Below are 20554 nucleotides of genomic sequence, written 5' to 3'. Positions count from 1 at the left end.
ACCAGCCAATAAATGGACTGCCACCATTCTCTGCTGCTTGTTTCTGGCTCTGAGCAGCATGATGGAACCTTCTTGCGCTTGCATGAAAAGTCCCAGCCTGATGCTCAGAGTCAGAAACAAGGAGCGGGGAGCAGCGGCAGTCTATTTACTTGGCTGGTGGGGCCAGCATCACTGCCAGCAAAGTAAAAGAGAATTCAGGAGGGGCCCAAGCCCACATTTTGGGAGTCACTTGTTAAAGTAGCCATGGGGAGGCCTACTTTAACAACCGGCTCCCAAAATTCTTAAAAACTTAACAAACGGCTCTCGCGAGCCCGCTCCAGCACACCACTGCGTATACACGTGGAGGTTCATAAGCCTGTCCCTATAATTTTTGCACAAAGCAATTAACATAGGGCAGCCTTGTTAAACATACACCTATTACTGGAGTGGCTTTGGGAGCTGGAGAATCCCCTTAGATCTCTGATTGAGGGGGTGAGGGGGCTTCTCAGAACTGCGTCCAGTCAGTGAGGGATATCCACTCACCCACTTAGTCTGTAACCTAAGCATCATTGCACACTGCGATTATATAATACGTTGAAGCGCTATGTGTGCGCGCGACGATACCAGTGCGTAAGTCATATAGGTCTCAACACGGTAAATGGTGCCGAAACAAAATGTGCGCAGAGTGCTGTTCTATGAACAGCGCTGCAAGTCGGGCAGCGTTTATAGAATAACATGTAGCGCCGGGATCCACGGCCACCTTTTACGTACGAGAATTTACACCATCTGAACCCAGATGTAAATCCTTGTGCATAAATTAGGCGTAGATCCTGTGAATTCTGTAATACTGTGCGCATCTTCAGCGAATGCCCCTGACCCGTCTGTTCCCTCCTACGGCTACACCCCTTTTTCAGTTGCACGCTAAAGGATTTGCGCACGCAACTTTACAGAACGGCGCTTAGCAAGATGCGTGTGCAAATCCAAATTGTTGCCAATTAACGCCAATAATTGATCCGTAATGCCCAGTTATTGGTGCTAATAGGCTCGTTACTCAGATTGTGCACGTGCCCAAAGTTGCGTGCACAATTATAAGTGCTGTCCATAGAATTCCTCTGCTAGTGTGTAAATGCAAGGCGGAGTTGACAGAGGGAGGTGCATGGGCGGGGCATGGACGGGGGAGGTGCATGGGCGGGGCACTGTTATTTACATGCTAAAGTGCTACTTTTAGGCACATTTATGCAGGGTGGCCCGATCATTAGGCCACCTGAGGTGGGGGCCTCAGGCGGCACTCTTCAGGAGCGGCATCTCCCCCTTCGCGGCATTTTAGCTCGTCACAGTGACGTTCCAAACTTAGCAGCAGCAGTGATTCTCATACGCTGCCCTGTCGCCGCCGGCACCCGCCTCTTCCCTTTAGTGCGGCGGCCGCCTCTCTGATGTAACTTCCTGTTTTTTTCAGAGACTCAGGCAGCCGCTGTAAAGTGAAGAAGCGGGTGCCGGCGGCAGCAGGGTATGGGAATCGTTTCCGCTGCCGGTTTTGGAACATGATGAGGTAAACGCCACCCAGGGGGGTGGCATCTCGGCCTGGAGGGGGCATGTTAGCTCCGCCTCAGGCGGCGTCTTGCCTTGGGCCGGCCCTGCATTTATGCCTCTATTGACAGGGCATAAGTAGGCAGTCCTAAATATTGGTCTGTAAATGCTGATTTCCACTAGTATTCTACATTTATTTATTTTACTTTATTTTATTTTGTTACATTTGTATCCCACATTTTCCCACCTATTTGTAGGCTCAATGTGGCTTACATAGTACCGGAGAGGCGTTTGCAGGCTCCAGTGTGAACAAATACAAAGTGATGTTGTGGTAAGATAAAGTTCATGTGGCCCAGCCACACTAGGGAATCGTACAACGGAAGAGTTGTGTTATGTCCGTTACGTTCTTTAGTTTTGTTGTGTTGCAGAGATCAGGCATTTAAGCTGGATCGGCAGGGTGTGCCTTTTTAAACAGGTTAGTTTTTAGTTTTTTTCCGGAAGTTTAGGTGGTCGTTAGTAGTTTTTAAGGCTTTTGGTAATGCGTTCCACAGTTGTGTGCTTATGTAGGAGAAACTGGATGCGTAAGTTGATTTGTATTTGAGTCCTTTGCAGCTTGGGTAGTGCAGATTTAGGTACGTTCGTGTTGATTCGGATGTATTTCTAGTTGGTAGGTCGATCAAGTCTGTCCTGTATCCCGGAGCTTCACCATAGATAATTTTGTGAACCAGAGTGCAGATTTTGAAAGCGATGTGTTCTGTGATCGGGAGCCAGTGTAGTTTTTCGCGGAGGGGTTTTGCGCTTTCGAATCGCGTTTTTCCGAAGATAAGCCTAGCTGCCGTGTTTTGAGCAGCCTGAAGTTTCTTTACATGTTTGTTCTTTGCATCCCGCATAAATTCCATTGCAGTAGTCTACCTGGCTTAGTACCGTTGATTGTACCAGGTTGCGAAACGTTAGAATCTGGGCAGCCAGATGCCGTTAGAGAATGCTCACTCGGGCCCTTTTACTAAGCGCAGTAAGCACACCGCAGACTTACTGCACACCAGTCTGTAATAGTTATATTTTTGAAGTGGAAGTTCCTTTTTTTTAAAAAGATTTAGATGTAAAAATTATGTTAACACTCAATTGGGAAAGAGGTTTTTTTTAATGCTGCCGCAGCTTCATTTGACAAGACGTTGAAGTAAAATGTCCTGCAGTTTCTGAGGTTTTTTTCCTCTTCCTCTTTTTGAGTTTATTGACTGTAGTCTTGCAAACAATTATAGCTGAACAAGATACTAGTGAAGTGTTTTTTTGATTTTGGTTTGCTAACTTCACTCCTCATAGTATAGTTTCTAATTTAACTAGCCGTTAAGCCCGTTAAAACGGGCGAGATTTGTGTTTTGCAAAATGTAATAATTCTCACCTCCATCCATCCATGTGCAGCAACCATCCTCTCTCCCCTGCCCTCCCCCCCATGTCCAGCAGCCCTCGTCTCTCCCCTGGCCTCACCCCGTCCTCCGATCCTCCTCTCTCCCCTGCCCTCCCCCCCCATATCCAGCAACCCTCCTCTTTCCCCTGGCCTCCCCCCCCCCCCGTCCAGCAACCATCCTCTCTCCCCTGCCCTCCCCCCCATGTCCAGCAGCCCTCGTCTCTCCCCTGGCCTCACCCCGTCCACCGATCCTCCTCTCTCCCCTGCCCTTCCCTCCCCCGATCCATGTCCAGCAACCCTGCTCGCTCCCCTGCCCTCCCCCACTATGTCCAGCAGCCGTCCTGTATCCCCTGGCCTCCCCCCCCCCAGCAACCATCCTCTCTCCCCTGCCCTCCCCCCCCCCGTCCAGCAATCATCCTCTCTCCCCTGCCCTCCCCCCATGTCCAGCAGCCCTCGTCTCTCCCCTGGCCTCACCCCGTCCACCGATCCCCCTCTCTCCCCTGCCCTCCCCCCCCCCGTCCAGCAATCATCCTCTCTCCCCTGCCCTCCCCCCCATATCCAGCAACCCTCCTCTTTCCCTTGGCCTCCCCCCCGTCCACCAACCCTGCCCTCCCCCATGTTCAGCAACCCACCTCTCTGCCCTACTCTCTCCCCATGTCCAGCAACCCTCCGTTCTCTCCCCTGCCCTCCCCCCCTCATGTCCAGCTACCCTCCTCGCTGCCGCTCCCTCCCCCCTCCGTGCCGGGCCCCCTGCACTGACATGACAGCGCCACTCACCTCCGTGTGAAAGCGCTGCGATGTTCGTTTCCAGGCTCCAGCGTCAGCGTCCGACAGTCCATTTCCCTCACTGTTCCACCCTCTGACGTCATCACATCTTGACGCAAGGGCGGGACAGAGGAAAGTCTCTACTGCGCATTTGCAGGTGAGTCGGTCACTTGCCATTTATATGTTTGATGTGTGGCAGCTGCAAAACCCCCCCACAAAAAAACACAGGAGCACGAGCACTTACTGCCTCATATTTAGGGGTTGCTGAGTGCTCCCATGTTAACCCTGCATTATCCAGTTTGTGTACGATAATGCAAATGCTCGAGCTGGATAGCGCAGGAACGCTCACTCTGCATCCGTGACACGCCCCCTCTTAATAATATTTTTTACAAAATAGTTAACATGCGGTTAGTGCACGCAAACAGGCAAAGCGGTAGCCTGTTTTTCCTGCGCTAAGGGGCCCTTTTACTAAAGCGCGGTAGTGCATGGCGAAACAGCACTACCACGGGGCATGGCCAGGCGCCCTGCAGTAGTTCTGGCTTCCGTGCAAGCCATTTCTCACGGGGAGTAGGTGTTCCTGGTGGTAATCAGGTAGCGCGCATCCGTGGTTGCGCTCTGCCCAATTACCGCCAGATTAGCGTGTAAGCCCTTACTGCCAAGTAAATAGGTGGCGGTAAGGCCTCAGGGAGTAATGGCCGCATGCTAATTGTGAAATTAGCGCATCGCTGTTAAGGATGCCAATGGGGAAAAAAGGATTTTTACAGTCGCGGTAAAAAGTGGCCCCGGAGCACAGCCATCCCAGGCACCAACACTACCACTGGCCACTTTTTACTGCGGCTCTATAAAAGGACCCCTAAGTGCACTGTAGGGTTTAATACCCATTATTAGAAGACCCCTATTATGTGTTTTATACGCTTTTACAGATTTATGAGTTGATTGTGGAATGAATTGTTTTTGTATTTTTGACATGGACATTCAAGTTGAATGGCAGATTTTGTGCTGCACGCCAGTGGCGTAGCCAGTATGGGACCATGGGGGCCTGGGCCCCCGTAGATTTGACCCTGGACCCCCCTGCCGACGACCCTCTCGACCCCCCCTCCCGCTGTCGCCAACCCGCCATCGCCTGCCTTTGCTGGCGGGGCACCCCAACCCCCGCCAGCCGAGGTCCTCTTCTTCCCAATCCCGTGCAAGGCTTCGTTCTAGTCTGACGTCAGACTAGAACGAAGCCTTGTGCGGGATTTGGAAGAAGAGGACCTCGGCTCGGCTGGCAGGGGTTGGGGTCCCCCGCCAGCAAAGGTAGGCGATGGCGGGTTGGCGGCGGGAAGGGGGGTCGAGAGGGTCGTTGGTGGGGGGGGGGGAGTCAAAGTTGGTGGCGGGGGGGGGGGTTCAGCAATGGCAGGGGGGTTGGCGGCGTGGGGGGGGCTAAAATGTGCCCCCTCACCTCGGGCTCTGGACCCACCTCCCGCCGAAGTCTGGCTACGCTCCTGCTGCATGCACATTTTTATTGAAAAAAAACATGTTCATAATTTGAGGCATATGATCAGGGCTTTTTTTGAGGGGGTACTTGGGGGTTCTGCGTACCGGCACCTTTTCAATTTGTCTGCCAAAATTGACCCATGGTCTCCAAGTTTTAATGAAAGCGCTCAGGCTCTACACACCAATTCTGCCTTGACATAGATTCTGTGACTGGTTGCAGGGGGCCTGGCTATTGTGGGGGGTGGGTCCCTCAGTGATCACCCCACCCCTGAAGGGTGGCCTGGCATTTGAGTACCGGCACCTTTTTTGCTAGAAACAATGCACTGCATATTATTATCATTTATATGGCATTTGGTCACAATAAAGGCCCCTTTTTTTTTTGTTACATTTGTACCCCGCGCTTTCCCACTCATGGCAGGCTCAATGCGGCTTACATGGGGCAATGGAGGGTTAAGTGACTTGCCCAGAGTCCCACTAGCAACATTCCATGTAGAAGTCGGCCCTTGCAGATCACCAATGTGGCCGCGCAGGCTTCTGCTTCTGTGAGTCTGACGTCCTGCACAGAAGCCTGCGCAGCCTTCTACATGGAATGTTGCTAGTGGAATAGCAACATTCCATGTAGAATCTCCAATAGTAGCAACATTCCATGTAGAATCTCCAATAGTATCTATTTTATTTTTGTTACATTTGTACCCTGCGCTTTCCCACTTGTGGCAGGCTCAATGCGGCTTACATGGGGCAATGGAGGGTTAAGTGACTTGCCCAGAGGCACAAGGAGCTGCCTGTGCCTGAAGTGGGAATCGAACTCAGTCCAAAGTCCGCCACCCTAACCATTAGGCCACTCCTCCACTGTTGCTACTATTTGAGATTCTACATGCAATGTTGCTATTCCACTAGCAACATTTCATGTAGAAGTCGGCCCTTGCAGATCCCCAATGTGGCTGTGCAGGCTTCTGCTTCTGTGAGTCTGACGTCCTGCACGTCAGACTCACAGAAACAGAAGCCTGCGCAGCCTTCTACATGGAATGTTGCTAGTGGAATAGCAACATTCCATGTAGAATCTCCAATAGTAGCAACAGAACCTCAAATAGTAGCAACATTCCATGTAGAATCTCCAATAGTAGCAACATTCCATGTAGAATCTCCAATAGTATCTATTTATTTTTGTTACATTTGTACCCTGCGCTTTCCCACTTGTGGCAGGCTCAATGCGGCTTACATGGGGCAATGGAGGGTTAAGTGACTTGCCCAGAGGCACAAGGAGCTGCCTGTGCCTGAAGTGGGAATCGAACTCAGTTCAAAGTCCGCCACCCTAACCATTAGGCCACTCCTCCACTGTTGCTACTATTTGAGATTCTACATGCAATGTTGCTATTCCACTAGCAACATTCCATGTAGAAGTCGGCCCTTGCAGATCCCCAATGTGGCTGTGCAGGCTTCTGCTTCTGTGAGTCTGACGTCCTGCACGTCAGACTCACAGAAACAGAAGCCTGCGCAGCCTTCTACATGGAATGTTGCTAGTGGAATAGCAACATTCCATGTAGAATCTCCAATAGTAGCAACAGAACCTCAAATAGTAGCAACATTCCATGTAGAATCTCCAATAGTAGCAACATTCCATGTAGAATCTCCAATAATATCTATTTTATTTTTGTTACATTTGTACCCTGCGCTTTCCCACTTGTGGCAGGCTCAATGCGGCTTACATGGGGCAATGGAGGGTTAAGTGACTTGCCCAGAGGCACAAGGAGCTGCCTGTGCCTGAAGTGGGAATCGAACTCAGTCCAAAGTCCGCCACCCTAACCATTAGGCCACTCCTCCACTGTTGCTACTATTTGAGATTCTACATGCAATGTTGCTATTCCACTAGCAACATTCCATGTAGAAGTCGGCCCTTGCAGATCCCCAATGTGGCTGTGCAGGCTTCTGCTTCTGTGAGTCTGACGTCCTGCACGTCAGACTCACAGAAACAGAAGCCTGCGCAGCCTTCTACATGGAATGTTGCTAGTGGAATAGCAACATTCCATGTAGAATCTCCAATAGTAGCAACAGAACCTCAAATAGTAGCAACATTCCATGTAGAATCTCCAATAGTAGCAACATTCCATGTAGAATCTCCAATAGTATCTATTTTATTTTTGTTACATTTGTACCCTGCGCTTTCCCACTTGTGGCAGGCTCAATGCGGCTTACATGGGGCAATGGAGGGTTAAGTGACTTGCCCAGAGGCACAAGGAGCTGCCTGTGCCTGAAGTGGGAATCGAACTCAGTCCAAAGTCCGCCACCCTAACCATTAGGCCACTCCTCCACTGTTGCTACTATTTGAGATTCTACATGCAATGTTGCTATTCCACTAGCAACATTCCATGTAGAAGTCGGCCCTTGCAGATCCCCAATGTGGCTGTGCAGGCTTCTGCTTCTGTGAGTCTGACGTCCTGCACGTCAGACTCACAGAAACAGAAGCCTGCGCAGCCTTCTACATGGAATGTTGCTAGTGGAATAGCAACATTCCATGTAGAATCTCCAATAGTAGCAACAGAACCTCAAATAGTAGCAACATTCCATGTAGAATCTCCAATAGTAGCAACATTCCATGTAGAATCTCCAATAGTATCTATTTTATTTTTGTTACATTTGTACCCTGCGCTTTCCCACTTGTGGCAGGCTCAATGCAGCTTACATGGGGCAATGGAGGGTTAAGTGACTTGCCCAGAGGCACAAGGAGCTGCCTGTGCCTGAAGTGGGAATCGAACTCAGTCCAAAGTCCGCCACCCTAACCATTAGGCCACTCCTCCACTGTTGCTACTATTTGAGATTCTACATGCAATGTTGCTATTCCACTAGCAACATTCCATGTAGAAGTCGGCCCTTGCAGATCCCCATGTGGCTGTGCAGGCTTCTGCTTCTGTGAGTCTGACGTCCTGCACGTCAGACTCACAGAAACAGAAGCCTGCGCAGCCTTCTACATGGAATGTTGCTAGTGGAATAGCAACATTCCATGTAGAATCTCCAATAGTAGCAACAGAACCTCAAATAGTAGCAACATTCCATGTAGAATCTCCAATAGTAGCAACATTCCATGTAGAATCTCCAATAGTATCTATTTTATTTTTGTTACATTTGTACCCTGCGCTTTCCCACTCGTGGCAGGCTCAATGCGGCTTACATGGGGCAATGGAGGGTTAAGTGACTTGCCCAGAGTCACAAGGAGCTGCCTGTGCCGGGAATCGAACTCAGTTCCTCAGGACTCAGTTCCAGTCATAGGGACCCCTGTTCACTGGCAGCTTTGGGTCAGCCAGTTTGTCTACTAAAAAGGTCTCGCTTACAACTTCCTTGTTGACCTCTCTTTCTGTTATTGAATGGTTGTGTTTCATTGTGGAACTTGAGCGATAGGACTGCATTTAATCAGGTCTGTCATTGTTCTTTTTATTGAAAGAAAAGCCTTACTGTGTACATTAATTTGCAGGAACTCTTGGCTGAAGCGTTAAACATTTTTATTTACAGAGTAACCCAAACGGACCGCAAGCTTTTATGTTCAGCATTTCCTTAAAACCCAACCTAGTGACATAGTTAGTGATGGCAGATAAAGACCTACATTGTCCATCCACTCCGCCCAACAAGACAGAATCAAAACCGCCTCCATTCCTCTGTGCAGGCTACATTGCTTCATGATTAAACACTGGCATCACACACAGGGCAGTCTGGCATATAGGCAGTTTTATCTAATTTTCTTTTTTTTTTTTTTTAATAGCTTTTATTGAAAAATATACAACTTAACATAGTAACATAGTAGATGACGGCAGAAAAAGACCTGCACGGTCCATCCAGTCTGCCCAACAAGATAACTCATATGTGCTTGTGTATACCCTACTTTGATTTGTACCTGTGCTCTTCAGGGCACAGACCGTATAAGTCTGCCCAGCACTATCCCCGCCTCCCAACCACCCGCCCCTCCTCCCAACCACCGGCTCCGGCACAGACCGCACAAGTCTGCCCAGCACCATCCCCGCCTCCCAACCCCGGCTCCGGCACAGACCGTACAAGTCTGTCCAGCACTATCCCCGCTTCCCAACCACCAGCCCCGCCTCCCGATCCTGACTAAGCTCCTGAGGATCCATTCTTTCCATTCTTAACACATTCTTAACACAGCATCTCATTGTCCACTGTAGGCACATCAGCAAAGATAGACATAGAGGGGCATAATCGACCAGAAACGCCTATCTCCATGGGCGTTAATCTCCGAGAACGGGTCCGTGAAGGGGCGGAGTGAACCGTATTTTTTAAAAAAAATAGACGCCCATGCTTTATTCGCCAAGGTGTGAGCTGGGCGTTTTTTGCTTTTCACCGATAATGGAAAATGAAATCGCCCAGCTCAAAAACGAATAAATGCAAGGCATTTGTTCGTGGGAGGGGCCAGGATTCATAGTGCACTGGTCCCCCTCACATGCCAGGACACCAACCGGGCACCCTAGGGGGCACTTTTACAAAAACAAAAAAAAAGGTAAAAGAGCTCCCAGGTGCATAGCACCCTTCCCTTGGGTGTTGAGCCCCCCAAATCCCCCTCAAAACCCACTGCCCACAAGTCTACACCAGTACTATAGCCCTAAGCGGTGAAGGGGGGCACCTACATGTGGGTACAGGGGGTTTGGGGGGGGTTGGACGACTAGTAGCATTAAGCAGCACAATTGTAACAGGTAGGGGGGGGATGGGCCTGGGTCCACCTGCCTGACGTCCACTGCACCCCCTAACAACTGTTCCAGGGACCTGCATACTGCTGCTTGGGAGGAGGGTATGACATTTGAGGGTGAAAGTAAAAAGTTGTGAAACATCATTTGTTGTGGTGGGAGGGGGTTAGTGACCACTGGGGGAGTCAGGGGAGGTCATCCCCGACTCCCTCTGGGGGTCATCTGGTCATTTAGGGCACGTTTTGGGGCCTTATTCGTCAAAAAACAGGGTCCAGGAAAAGTGCCCTAAATTCTAGCTACAAACGCATCCATTATCGGCGAAGGGCGCCCATCTCTGTTCGGGTGATAACCACGCCCCAGTTCCGCCTTCACCACGCCTCCGACACTCCCCCGTCAACTTTGTCCGCATCCGCGACGGAGTGCAGTTGAAAGCGTCCAAAGTTCGGCTTTCGATTATGCCGCTTTATTTGTTTTTGTGAGAAGAACGCCCATCTCCCGATTTAGGTCGGAACTTGGGTGTTATTCTCGTTCGATTATAAGCTGGATATTGACATAATAACATGATGGACTACCTGCCAGTAACTAGAAATATTCCGTTTAATCCCCTTACCCAAACCCACAACCCCTCCCCCCCAAGAAAAACCCCTACCCAATCTCCCTGCACCTCTCACGCAAGCAGGAGGGAGGAGTCCGGACAAGAAGGCCACCTCACATAACTGTAGGCAGTTATATCTGAGCAATCTTGAAACACACTATCACAGTGATGGCGAACCTTTCAGAGACCGAGTGCCCAAACAGCAACCCAAAATCGAATTATTTATCGCAGGTGCTGGTACTCATTATGAGCGGGGTCACCACATACGACTCCACCCCTATGATAGCCACAGCCCTTACACCAGCCATGGCGCATATAAACAGACATCATAGGAGATTTTTTTTCATTATAAATCATTTCTGTAAGCTGTTACAGCTCCAGTATACCCAGTGCAAAATAAGACAGCAGATGTTGGACATATTCCAAACACTAAAATGAAAATAAAATGATTTTTTTCTACCTTTGTTGTCTGGTGATTTTGTTTTTCTATCCATATTGGTCCTAGTCGCTGATTCTGCTGCTCTCTATCTGTTCTCTTAACTCCATTTCCAGGGCTTCCTTTCCATTTATTTCTTTACTTTTCTCCTTTCTTCTTCATTTCTTGCCCTCCATCCATGTCCAGCAACCCTCCTCTCCCCTTCAGTCACCCATGTCCAGCCATCCTCTCTCCCCTGCCCTCCCAGCACCAGGCATTCCTCCCTCCCACCCAGCACCAGGCCTGCCTCCCACCCAGCACCAGGCCTCTCTCCCTCTCACCCAGCATCCAGCATCAGGCAGGCCTCCCTCCCTCCCTCCCTCCGAGCACCAGGGCAGTTTAGTAAAAGCGGCTCAAAATGTTGTTAACAATATTGTTGGTTTCATCAAAGTTGTTGCAGCATTAACAATGCCACTCTTTGGACTATATTTATTGTGATAGTGCAGTGATGGCGAACCTATGGCACGCGTGCCAGAGAGGGCACACAGAGCCCTCTCTGTTGGCACCCGTGCCATCCCTGGTTGGTCCGTCCGCCCGCCCTCCCACCCACCAGGCCGCCCGCCCGCCGTCCCTCCGAGCATCAGGGCCCCTCCTCCGAAATTTAAAAGGCATACCCGGTTGGGGTTAAGGCGGCGTCGGCAGTGAAAAGTGTGTTTGCTCGGCGCACCTTCGGCCTTCCCTTCTGTCTCTCAGGGCGGGACCAGAGCTTGAGAGACAGAAGGGAAGGCCGAAAGCGCGCCGAGCAAACAACACACTTTTCGCTGCTGCTGCCGACGCCGCCTTAACTCCAACCAGGTATGCCTTTTAAATTTCGGAAGGGGGGCCCTGATGCTCGGAGGGACGGCGGGCGGGCAGCTTGCTGGGAGGGCGGGCGGATGGACCAACCAGGGACGGCACGGGTGCCAACAGAGAGGGCTCTATGTGCCCTCTCTGGCACGCGTGCCATAGGTTCGCCATCGCTGCACTATCACAATAAATATAGTCCAAAGAGTGGCATTGTTAATGTTGCAACAACTTTGATGAAACCAACGACATTGTTAACAACATTTTGAGCCGCTTTTACTAAACTGCACTGACGTTCGCGGCGCAGCAAATGCGCCACAGCCCATTCATTTTGAATCGCTAGCACGGTTTAGTAAAAGAGGCCCTTTTACTTGCTGATTTCAACCTTAGGGTGTTTTCTCCTCCCCCTACTGAGATACTCAACACCCACGTTCCTAGCATATGATCTGAATGTAATATAAAATATGCATCCTTGATCCTGAGCTGCCTTTGCCTTACTTGCCAACTACTTCCAAATAAACATTTTGTTGCTGGGATTATTTGTAGGCAATGGCATATGCGTTGAAGGTGCCTTCGTTGTGTACGCACCCTCTATCGGTCTCTCCCTTCTCCCTCTCACTGCTGGTGTTGGTGCAGCTCAGGCGAAGACTGGAGGCGATTTTACGGTATGGGGGGTGGGGCGAGGGAAGGAAGGAAGAGAGAGATGCAACGGGAAGGAGAAGGGATGGAAATGCAACATGAGATGCACCCCCTGTTGAAAATTCCTGGCTATGCCACTGTTTGTAGAAGCTGATTAAATCATTAACTGATGCTGAACTCTTAAATGTATAAGTTTCCCTGTCTTGCAGGTAAAGAACATAAGAATGGCCATACCAGGCCAGACCAATGGTCCATCTAGCCCAGTGTCCTGTTTCCAATCCAGGTCACAAGTACCTGGCAGAAACCCAAATAGTGGCAACATTCCACGTAGAACCCCAAAGAATAGCAAGATTCCGGAATCCTAAAGAGTAGCAAGATTCCGTGCAGAATCTCAAAGAGGAGCAACATTCCGTATAGAACCCCAAAGAATAGCAAGATTCCAGAATCCTAAAGAGTAGCAAGATTCCATGCAGAATCTCAAAGAGGAGCAACATTCCGTATAGAACCCCAAAGAATAGCAAGATTCCGGAATCCTAAAGAGTAGCAAGATTCCGTGCAGAATCTCAGAGGAGCAACATTCCATATAGAACCCCAAAGAATAGCAAGATTCTGGAATCCTAAAGAGTAGCAAGATTCCGTGCAGAATCTCAAAGAGTAGCAACATTCCATGCTACCAATCCCAGGGCAAGCAGTGGCTTCCCCATGTCTATCTTAATAACAGATAATTGATCTTTCCTGCAGGAACTTGTCCAAACCTGTTTTTAAGCCCAGATACAGTGGTGGAAATAAGTATTTGATCCCTTGCTGATTTTGTAAGTTTGCCCACTGACAAAGACATGAGCAGCCCATAATTGAAGGGTAGGTTATTGGTAACAGTGAGAGATAGCACATCACAAATTAAATCCGGAAATCACATTGTGGAAAGTATATGAATTTATTTGCATTCTGCAGAGGGAAATAAGTATTTGATCCCCCACCAACCAGTAAGAGATCTGGCCCCTACAGACCAGGTAGATGCTCCAAATCAACTCGTTACCTGCATGACAGACAGCTGTCGGCAATGGTCACCTGTATGAAAGACACCTGTCCACAGACTCAGTGAATCAGTCAGACTCTAACCTCTACAAAATGGCCAAGAGCAAGGAGCTGTCTAAGGATGTCAGGGACAAGATCATACACCTGCACAAGGCTGGAATGGGCTACAAAACCATCAGTAAGACGCTGGGCAAGAAGGAGACAACTGTTGGTGCCATAGTAAGAAAATGGAAGAAGTACAAAATGACTGTCAATCGACAAAGATCTGGGGCTCCACGCAAAATCTCACCTCGTGGGGTATCCTTGATCATGAGGAAGGTTAGAAATCAGCCTACAACTACAAGGGGGAAACTTGTCAATGATCTCAAGGCAGCTGGGACCACTGTCACCACGAAAACCATTGGTAACACATTACGACATAACGGATTGCAATCCTGCAGTGCCCGCAAGGTCCCCCTGCTCCGGAAGGCACATGTGACGGCCCATCTGAAGTTTGCCAGTGAACACTTGGATGATGCCGAGAGTGATTGGGAGAAGGTGCTGTGGTCAGATGAGACAAAAATTGAGCTCTTTGGCATGAACTCAACTCGCCGTGTTTGGAGGAAGAGAAATGCTGCCTATGACCCAAAGAACACCGTCCCCACTGTCAAGCATGGAGGTGGAAATGTTATGTTTTGGGGGTGTTTCTCTGCTAAGGGCACAGGACTACTTCACCGCATCAATGGGAGAATGGATGGGCCATGTACCGTACAATTCTGAGTGACAACCTCCTTCCCTCCGCCAGGGCCTTAAAAATGGGTCGTGGCTGGGTCTTCCAGCACGACAATGACCCAAAACATACAGCCAAGGCAACAAAGGAGTGGCTCAGGAAGAAGCACATTAGGGTCATGGAGTGGCCTAGCCAGTCACCAGACCTTAATCCCATTGAAAACTTATGGAGGGAGCTGAAGCTGCGAGTTGCCAAGCGACAGCCCAGAACTCTTAATGATTTAGAGATGATCTGCAAAGAGGAGTGGACCAAAATTCCTCCTGACATGTGTGCAAACCTCATCATCAACTACAGAAGACATCTGACCGCTGTGCTTGCCAACAAGGGTTTTGCCACCAAGTATTAGGTCTTGTTTGCCAGAGGGATTAAATACTTATTTCCCTCTGCAGAATGCAAATAAATTCATATACTTTCCACAATGTGATTTTCCCGGATTAATTTGTGATGTGCTATCTCTCACTGTTACCAATAACCTACCCTTCAATTATGGGCTGCTCATGTCTTTGTCAGTGGGCAAACTTACAAAATCAGCAAGGGATCAAATACTTATTTCCACCACTGTACACTAACCACTGTTCCTACATCCTCCGGCAAAGAGTTCCAGAGCTTAACTGTTCGATGAGTGAAAAAATACTTCCTCCTATTTGTTCTGAAAGTATTTCCATGTAACGTCATTGAATGTTCTGTAGTCTTTGTACTTTTTGAAAAAGTGAAAAATTGATTCACTCTTACCCATTCTACACCACTCAGGATTTTGTAGACCTCAGTCATATGTGCCCTCAGCTGTCTCTTTTCCAAGCTGAAGAGTCCTAACCTCTAGCCATTCTTCATATGAGAGGAGTTCCATTCCCTCTATCATTCTGATTGCTCTTCTTTGAACCTTTTCTAATCTTGCTATATCTTTTTTGAGATACGGCGACCAGAACTGAATGCAAGTACTCAGGTGAGGTCATACCATGGAGTGATCCAGAGGCACTATAGTATTCTTGGTCTTATTTATCATCCCTTTCCTAATAATTCTTAGCATCTTGTTCGCTTTTTTGGCTGCCGCTGCACATTGAGTACAAGATTTCAGCATATTGTCTACAATGATACCTAGATCTTTTTCTTTGTAGACCCTAGCATCAGGTAACTATGATTCGGATTATTCTTCCCAATATGCATCACTTTGCATTTGTCCACATTAAATTTCACCTGCCACATGGATGCCCAGTCTTCCAATTTCCTAAGGTCTTCCTGCAATTTTCACAGTCCGCATGTGTTTTGACAACCGTGAATAGTTTTGAGTCATCTGCAAATGTAATCACCTCACTTGTCATTCCGATTTCCAGATAATTTATAAATATGTTAAATAGCACCAGTCCCAGTACAGATCCCTGTGGCACTCCACTGTTCACCCTCCTCCATTGAGAAAAATGGCCATTTAACCCCAGCCTCTGTTTTCTGTCCAATAAGCAATTCCTAATCCACACCAGAACATTGCCTCTTATCCCATGACTCTTTAATTTTCTCTTGAATTTATACTGGAAGAATCTGTGAACCTGTAATTTTATCCAGCACTGTAGTCTGAATCATGGGGAGTTTCCAATGAACATGTGTTAGGGTTAATCAAGGACAGATGGAGGAAGTGGGTTGTATTTTTAGCATTGGACACATTCTTATTCCACGTGGATTACCGTACAAGAACTTTTATCAAAGTCTCACATCACTGGTGTCATTTCTAAGCATCACAAATATGTCTCCCAATTGAATCCGTCTGGCAGTAGATAGTGAGAACAGCGTGGAACTGTATTTTAGTGGTTATTAATATGTTCAAATCCTACTGCCATGTCTTGTAATGTTGGGCAAGTCACGTCAGCCTCGTTACCTTAGGTACAAACTTAGGAGCCCTTTTACTAAGCCACTTAAGCGTCTGTGCGTGCCCAACGTGCACCAAAATGGAGTTACTGCCCAGCTACCGCATGGCTCTTGTAATTTCATTTTTGGTGCGGGCCAAAAAAATAATTTTTATCAGACGTGCGTATCAGATGCGCGCCAAGTGGCATTTGACATGCGTAGGTCATTACCGCCCGGTTACCGCTTGAGACTTTACCGCTAGGTCAATGGCTGGCGGTAAGGTCTCAGACCCAAAATGGACACACGCCAATTTTGATTTTGCCGCACGTCCACTTTCGGCAAAAATGTTTAAAAAGGCATTTTTTGCAGGCGCGCTGAAAAATGGATCTGCGCGTGCCCAAAACACGTGCCTACACTACCTCAGGCCAGGGCTGCTGGGGGGGGCAGGGGGGGGACAAAATTCCACGGGCCTCCAAGGGGGGCCCGGCGCCGCAGTCCCCGGTCTCACCCACCCGCCCTTGACTCCATTGACCGTCCGCCACCATGCCAGGCCCCCTGCATTTAAATCACAGCGCCTCACTTCCGTGTGAAAGCGCAGCAGCGGCAGATCACCTCCCTTCGAGCCTTCCCTCCCTGTGTCCCATCCATAAACTAGCTGTGTAGGATCGCAGGTTCCTTTTACCTGTAGTTTACCAGCAGCAAACACACAGGCTTTTTTCTTCCTGCCACTCAGGGCCAATGCAAGGTATATTAACACACTAGGTGAATCTTCAGGCTTGCACCCCCTCACTTCATTTATTAGGCTCCTCCCCCTGCTAAGCAGGGCTGTAGCTAGCAATGTGTGGCTGGGGCGCTAAAATTGTGCCCCGTCCTTTGACTTTCATTGTTGATGTCATGCAAGTGGGCGGAGCAAGAGCACGACAGGAGCATTGGGGGGGGGGGGGTCACACAGGGCGTGTTTCGCTTGTGATGTTCCTGCTGTTAAGACTTTCATAATTAAGCTCAACGATTGTGTTTACCCCATCATCATCCCTCCCAAAATGATCCTGTCAGAACACATACAGTACAGTCTCGATTATCTGACGTAAATGGGACCGAGCCATTGTCAGATAAGTGAAAAGTCAGATATTACAGAAAACAAAGATAACCCCTTAAAATGGAAAACATACGGCCCTGTATTGGCCGGCCATGGCAATGTCTCCAACGTAGCTTACAGAGTTGCCACCCCAGGCGAGACTGGTAAGAGAATAAATACCTTGTAGACACAGCAGGGATGAAGAGAAATGCTGAAGATGTGGGGGTTCAATGATGGACACCCTAGTCGGGTGGGGGGGGGGGGGGAGAAAAGGAGAGATATGCTGAAGGGGGAAGGAAAAAGAGTAGAGAGATCCTGAAGAGAAGAGTGTGAGGGGAGGGGAAGGGAGAGATGCTGAAGACTATGGGGGTTGAGAGAGAGAGGAAAGGAGAGAGATGCTGGAGACCATGGGGGTGGTGGAATGTTGGATACCACAGGCAGAGGGGGGGATAAGGGAAGTATACAAATGCTGAAGAGAGGAGGGGAGGAGCGAGATAATGGAGACCATGGAGGGTGGTTGGAATGCTTGAAACACCACAGGCAGAGGGGGGATAAGGGAAAGAGAGAGACCATGGGGTAGAATTTGGACATCACAGGTGGAGGGGGGAAAGAAGCGGAGGAGACAGATTCTGAAAGGGGAGGGAAGGAGAGAGATGTTGAAGAGAGGAAGGGAATAGAGAGATTCTGGAGACAATGGGGTGTTGAAGGGAGGGAAGGAGAGAGATGGCTGGAGACCATGGAGGGTGAGTTGCTGGACACTGCAAATGGGGGAAGTAGAAGGGAAGAAGCTGAAGAGGGAGGGAAGAAGAGATCTCGCGAGGTCACTTCAACTCTCGGCAGCCATTTTGAATTGGCACCAAGATCACGAACAGGAAGGATGCGTGCAGGGCAGCGCTCCAGGCAGAAAGAGGGGGCTCTTCCTGCCCCAAAGGCGGAAGAGGTCACTAGACCACCAGGGCAGTAGTAAGGAGAGGGGAGGCTAGCAAGCTGCCCGTTTGTCCGAATTTCTGGACAAACAGGCAGGCTGGCGCCCACCAGCCTGCCCGTTTGTCCAGAAATACGGGCAGATTGGCAAAACCCGCCCAGTTGCCCAGACATGTCCTCAAAAAGAGGACATGTCCGGGAAAATCCGGACATATGCATGGTAACCCTACTCAAGCCATCCCCATGCCATGCCTCTTCCTTCCCTGTACTGAGCACTGAAATCACTTCCTGCCTCCGCCCCCCCCCCCCCAAAAAAAGGGGCAAGTTTCTCCAACACATAAAAAGGCCTGAAAACAATTTGTTCTTAAAAATGTAAATGATGCAAATGTGTGACAGAATTTCAGAACTTTGCCCCAGAAATTTCTAATTTTTGCTGCAGAATCTTCCTCTGAGCTTCCACAGGAAACTGATGACTCTGCCTCAGTGGCGTTCCTAGGGGGGGGCGGTGGGTGCGGTCCGCCCCGGGTGCACGTCGCTGGGGGGGGGGGGGGGGTGCCGCGTGCACCTGTCCTCCGTTGTTCCATGCTTCTTCTCTGCCCCGGAACAGGAAGTAACCTGTTCCGGGGCAGAGAAGAAGCATGGAACAACGGAGGACAGGCGCGCGCGGCACCCCCCCCCCAGCGGCGTGCACCCGGCGGGGGGGTTTTCCTTCGCGGGGGATGTCCTTTTCGCCGGGGGGGGGGGGTTTCCGCGCTGCATCAGGGGTGGGGGCGCTGCACCCGTGGGGCGATCCGCCCCGGGTGCCAGCCCCCCCAGGAACGCCACTGCTCTGCCTACTGGTGACACATATTCCCAAATTCTGTGCTCTGTGACCTTTTTCTCACACATGCAATAACTTATTTTCATTCACAATGCATCAATTTGTTGTAGCCAAAAGTGATTTTCTTTTATTAAGTTTATGAAATTGTACATGTCAAACGTGTAGGGTTACCATATTTGCAGAGATGGAAAAAAAGGACGCAAAAAATAAAAATCGTAGCAAATGTGTAATTGACTTTTAGTTAATGAACACACATCAAACAGTGACTGATTTACTGTACAGTACAGCGGCAGAGAATACTTTTCAAAATTTGGCTGAGTCTGAGCCCAGGCGTACTTATCAAAAGAACGGATATCCCTGAACAACTTTGGCTGGCTTCTGAGATATGTGTGAGAAAGTCATTGGATGACATAAAGTTGTGCTCTATGAACAAACTTTCTTTGCCAGATTCAACCATCAGCAATCAAGCAATGCCTTTCTCTATCTCTAGCGCCCCCGTGTGTCCAGACTGACTAACAGGCCAGAGATGTTTTCTTTCATTATATGGGTAGGTGTGTTGGTCATCTACTATAGTAAAACTCACCCTCAACGTTCTGAAGACAACGTTCTGAAGTCACTCAGTCACTCCCTGAAGGGTTCATGGATTCATGGTGGTGAAGCCACAACACTGACCATGTCTCTCTGCCCCGCCCTCGCATGACGGACCAATCAGAAAAAACACCCTCAACATTCTGAAACATAAAGGACCATCACAACACCGTTCCCAGGCAACACTAGGCAACGTAAGACTGACCAATCAGAGGAAACTACGTGACAATAAGGGAGGAGCATTCCCCAGCAGAATGGCTCATTATCTGTGCAGCACGGAGAGCACAGAACCACCGCTGGAACGAGAGAAGAATATTCCTGCTGTGGGTATGTGCAAAAATAGACCGGGGGGGGGGGGGGGGGGGGAGGAGAAACACTCACACACACACACACAAAATAACTCTGTGACACATACACACACACACAAAAAAAGCCACATGCTAGCGCCCGTTTCATTGGTTTCGGAAATGGGCCTTTTTTACTAGTAGGCACATAAAAGAAAAAGAGGATATTTTCCTAAAAATTAAAAAACCTGGAGGACGTAGCTCAAGAAGTCCGAAAGGAGGACATGCCCTCTTAAAAGAGGACATTTGCCAAGAGGCATATTTTCAAAGCACTTTGGGAGGCTAAGTTCCATAGGTTTCTATGGAACTTTGGGAGGCTAAGTGCTTTGAAAATATGCCTCTATAGTAACCCTAGAAATATGAGAAGGAAAATAGATAACATCATATTCCATATTATAAGCTTAGGAAAACGTAAAGAAAGAACAAATGATTTCCTAAAGAGCACATTGAGAGGAGAGAGTGAAAAATATAATGATAGAAAAAATAAAAATTCAACAATTTTTTAACCAGGGGAGCTCTGTTGGTTATGAGAGAAAAATGTTGAGGGTAATTCTTCATGGGTAAGCGACACATTAAACAAATACTTTACTTTATGGAAAATGGCTTTTAAATGTAATTGTATAATTGGTCGATTTATCCCTAGTGACACTGTGGCAAGTTTGGGATCTCACACAGCTAGAAATAATTCAGAGAGAAGAAGGAAGCAACCAGCCAGGGTCAGCACAGGGGTGTTGGACATCCTAGGTGAACCATCAGACATGCACTCCCAGCCCCCACAGCCCCACCTGTTTCCAGTATCAATTCTTCCCTACCTCCCAGGTCTCCAGCATATCT

At 48.9% G+C, this 20554-nt stretch overlaps 1 protein-coding gene across 1 annotated transcript in view; it reads left to right on the top strand.

Annotated features, from left to right (window-relative positions):
- Window positions 1-20554, top strand: part of RBM17 (RNA binding motif protein 17) — a 241413-nt gene that overhangs the window by 80711 nt on the left and 140148 nt on the right. The gene's annotated exons all lie outside the window — the stretch shown is intronic.

This window comes from Microcaecilia unicolor, chromosome 10 (assembly GCF_901765095.1).
Source record: "Microcaecilia unicolor chromosome 10, aMicUni1.1, whole genome shotgun sequence".
NCBI lineage: Eukaryota > Metazoa > Chordata > Amphibia > Gymnophiona > Siphonopidae > Microcaecilia > Microcaecilia unicolor.
The sequence above is the reverse complement of the archived record's forward strand: the minus strand, read 5'-3'. Positions and strand labels throughout refer to the sequence as shown.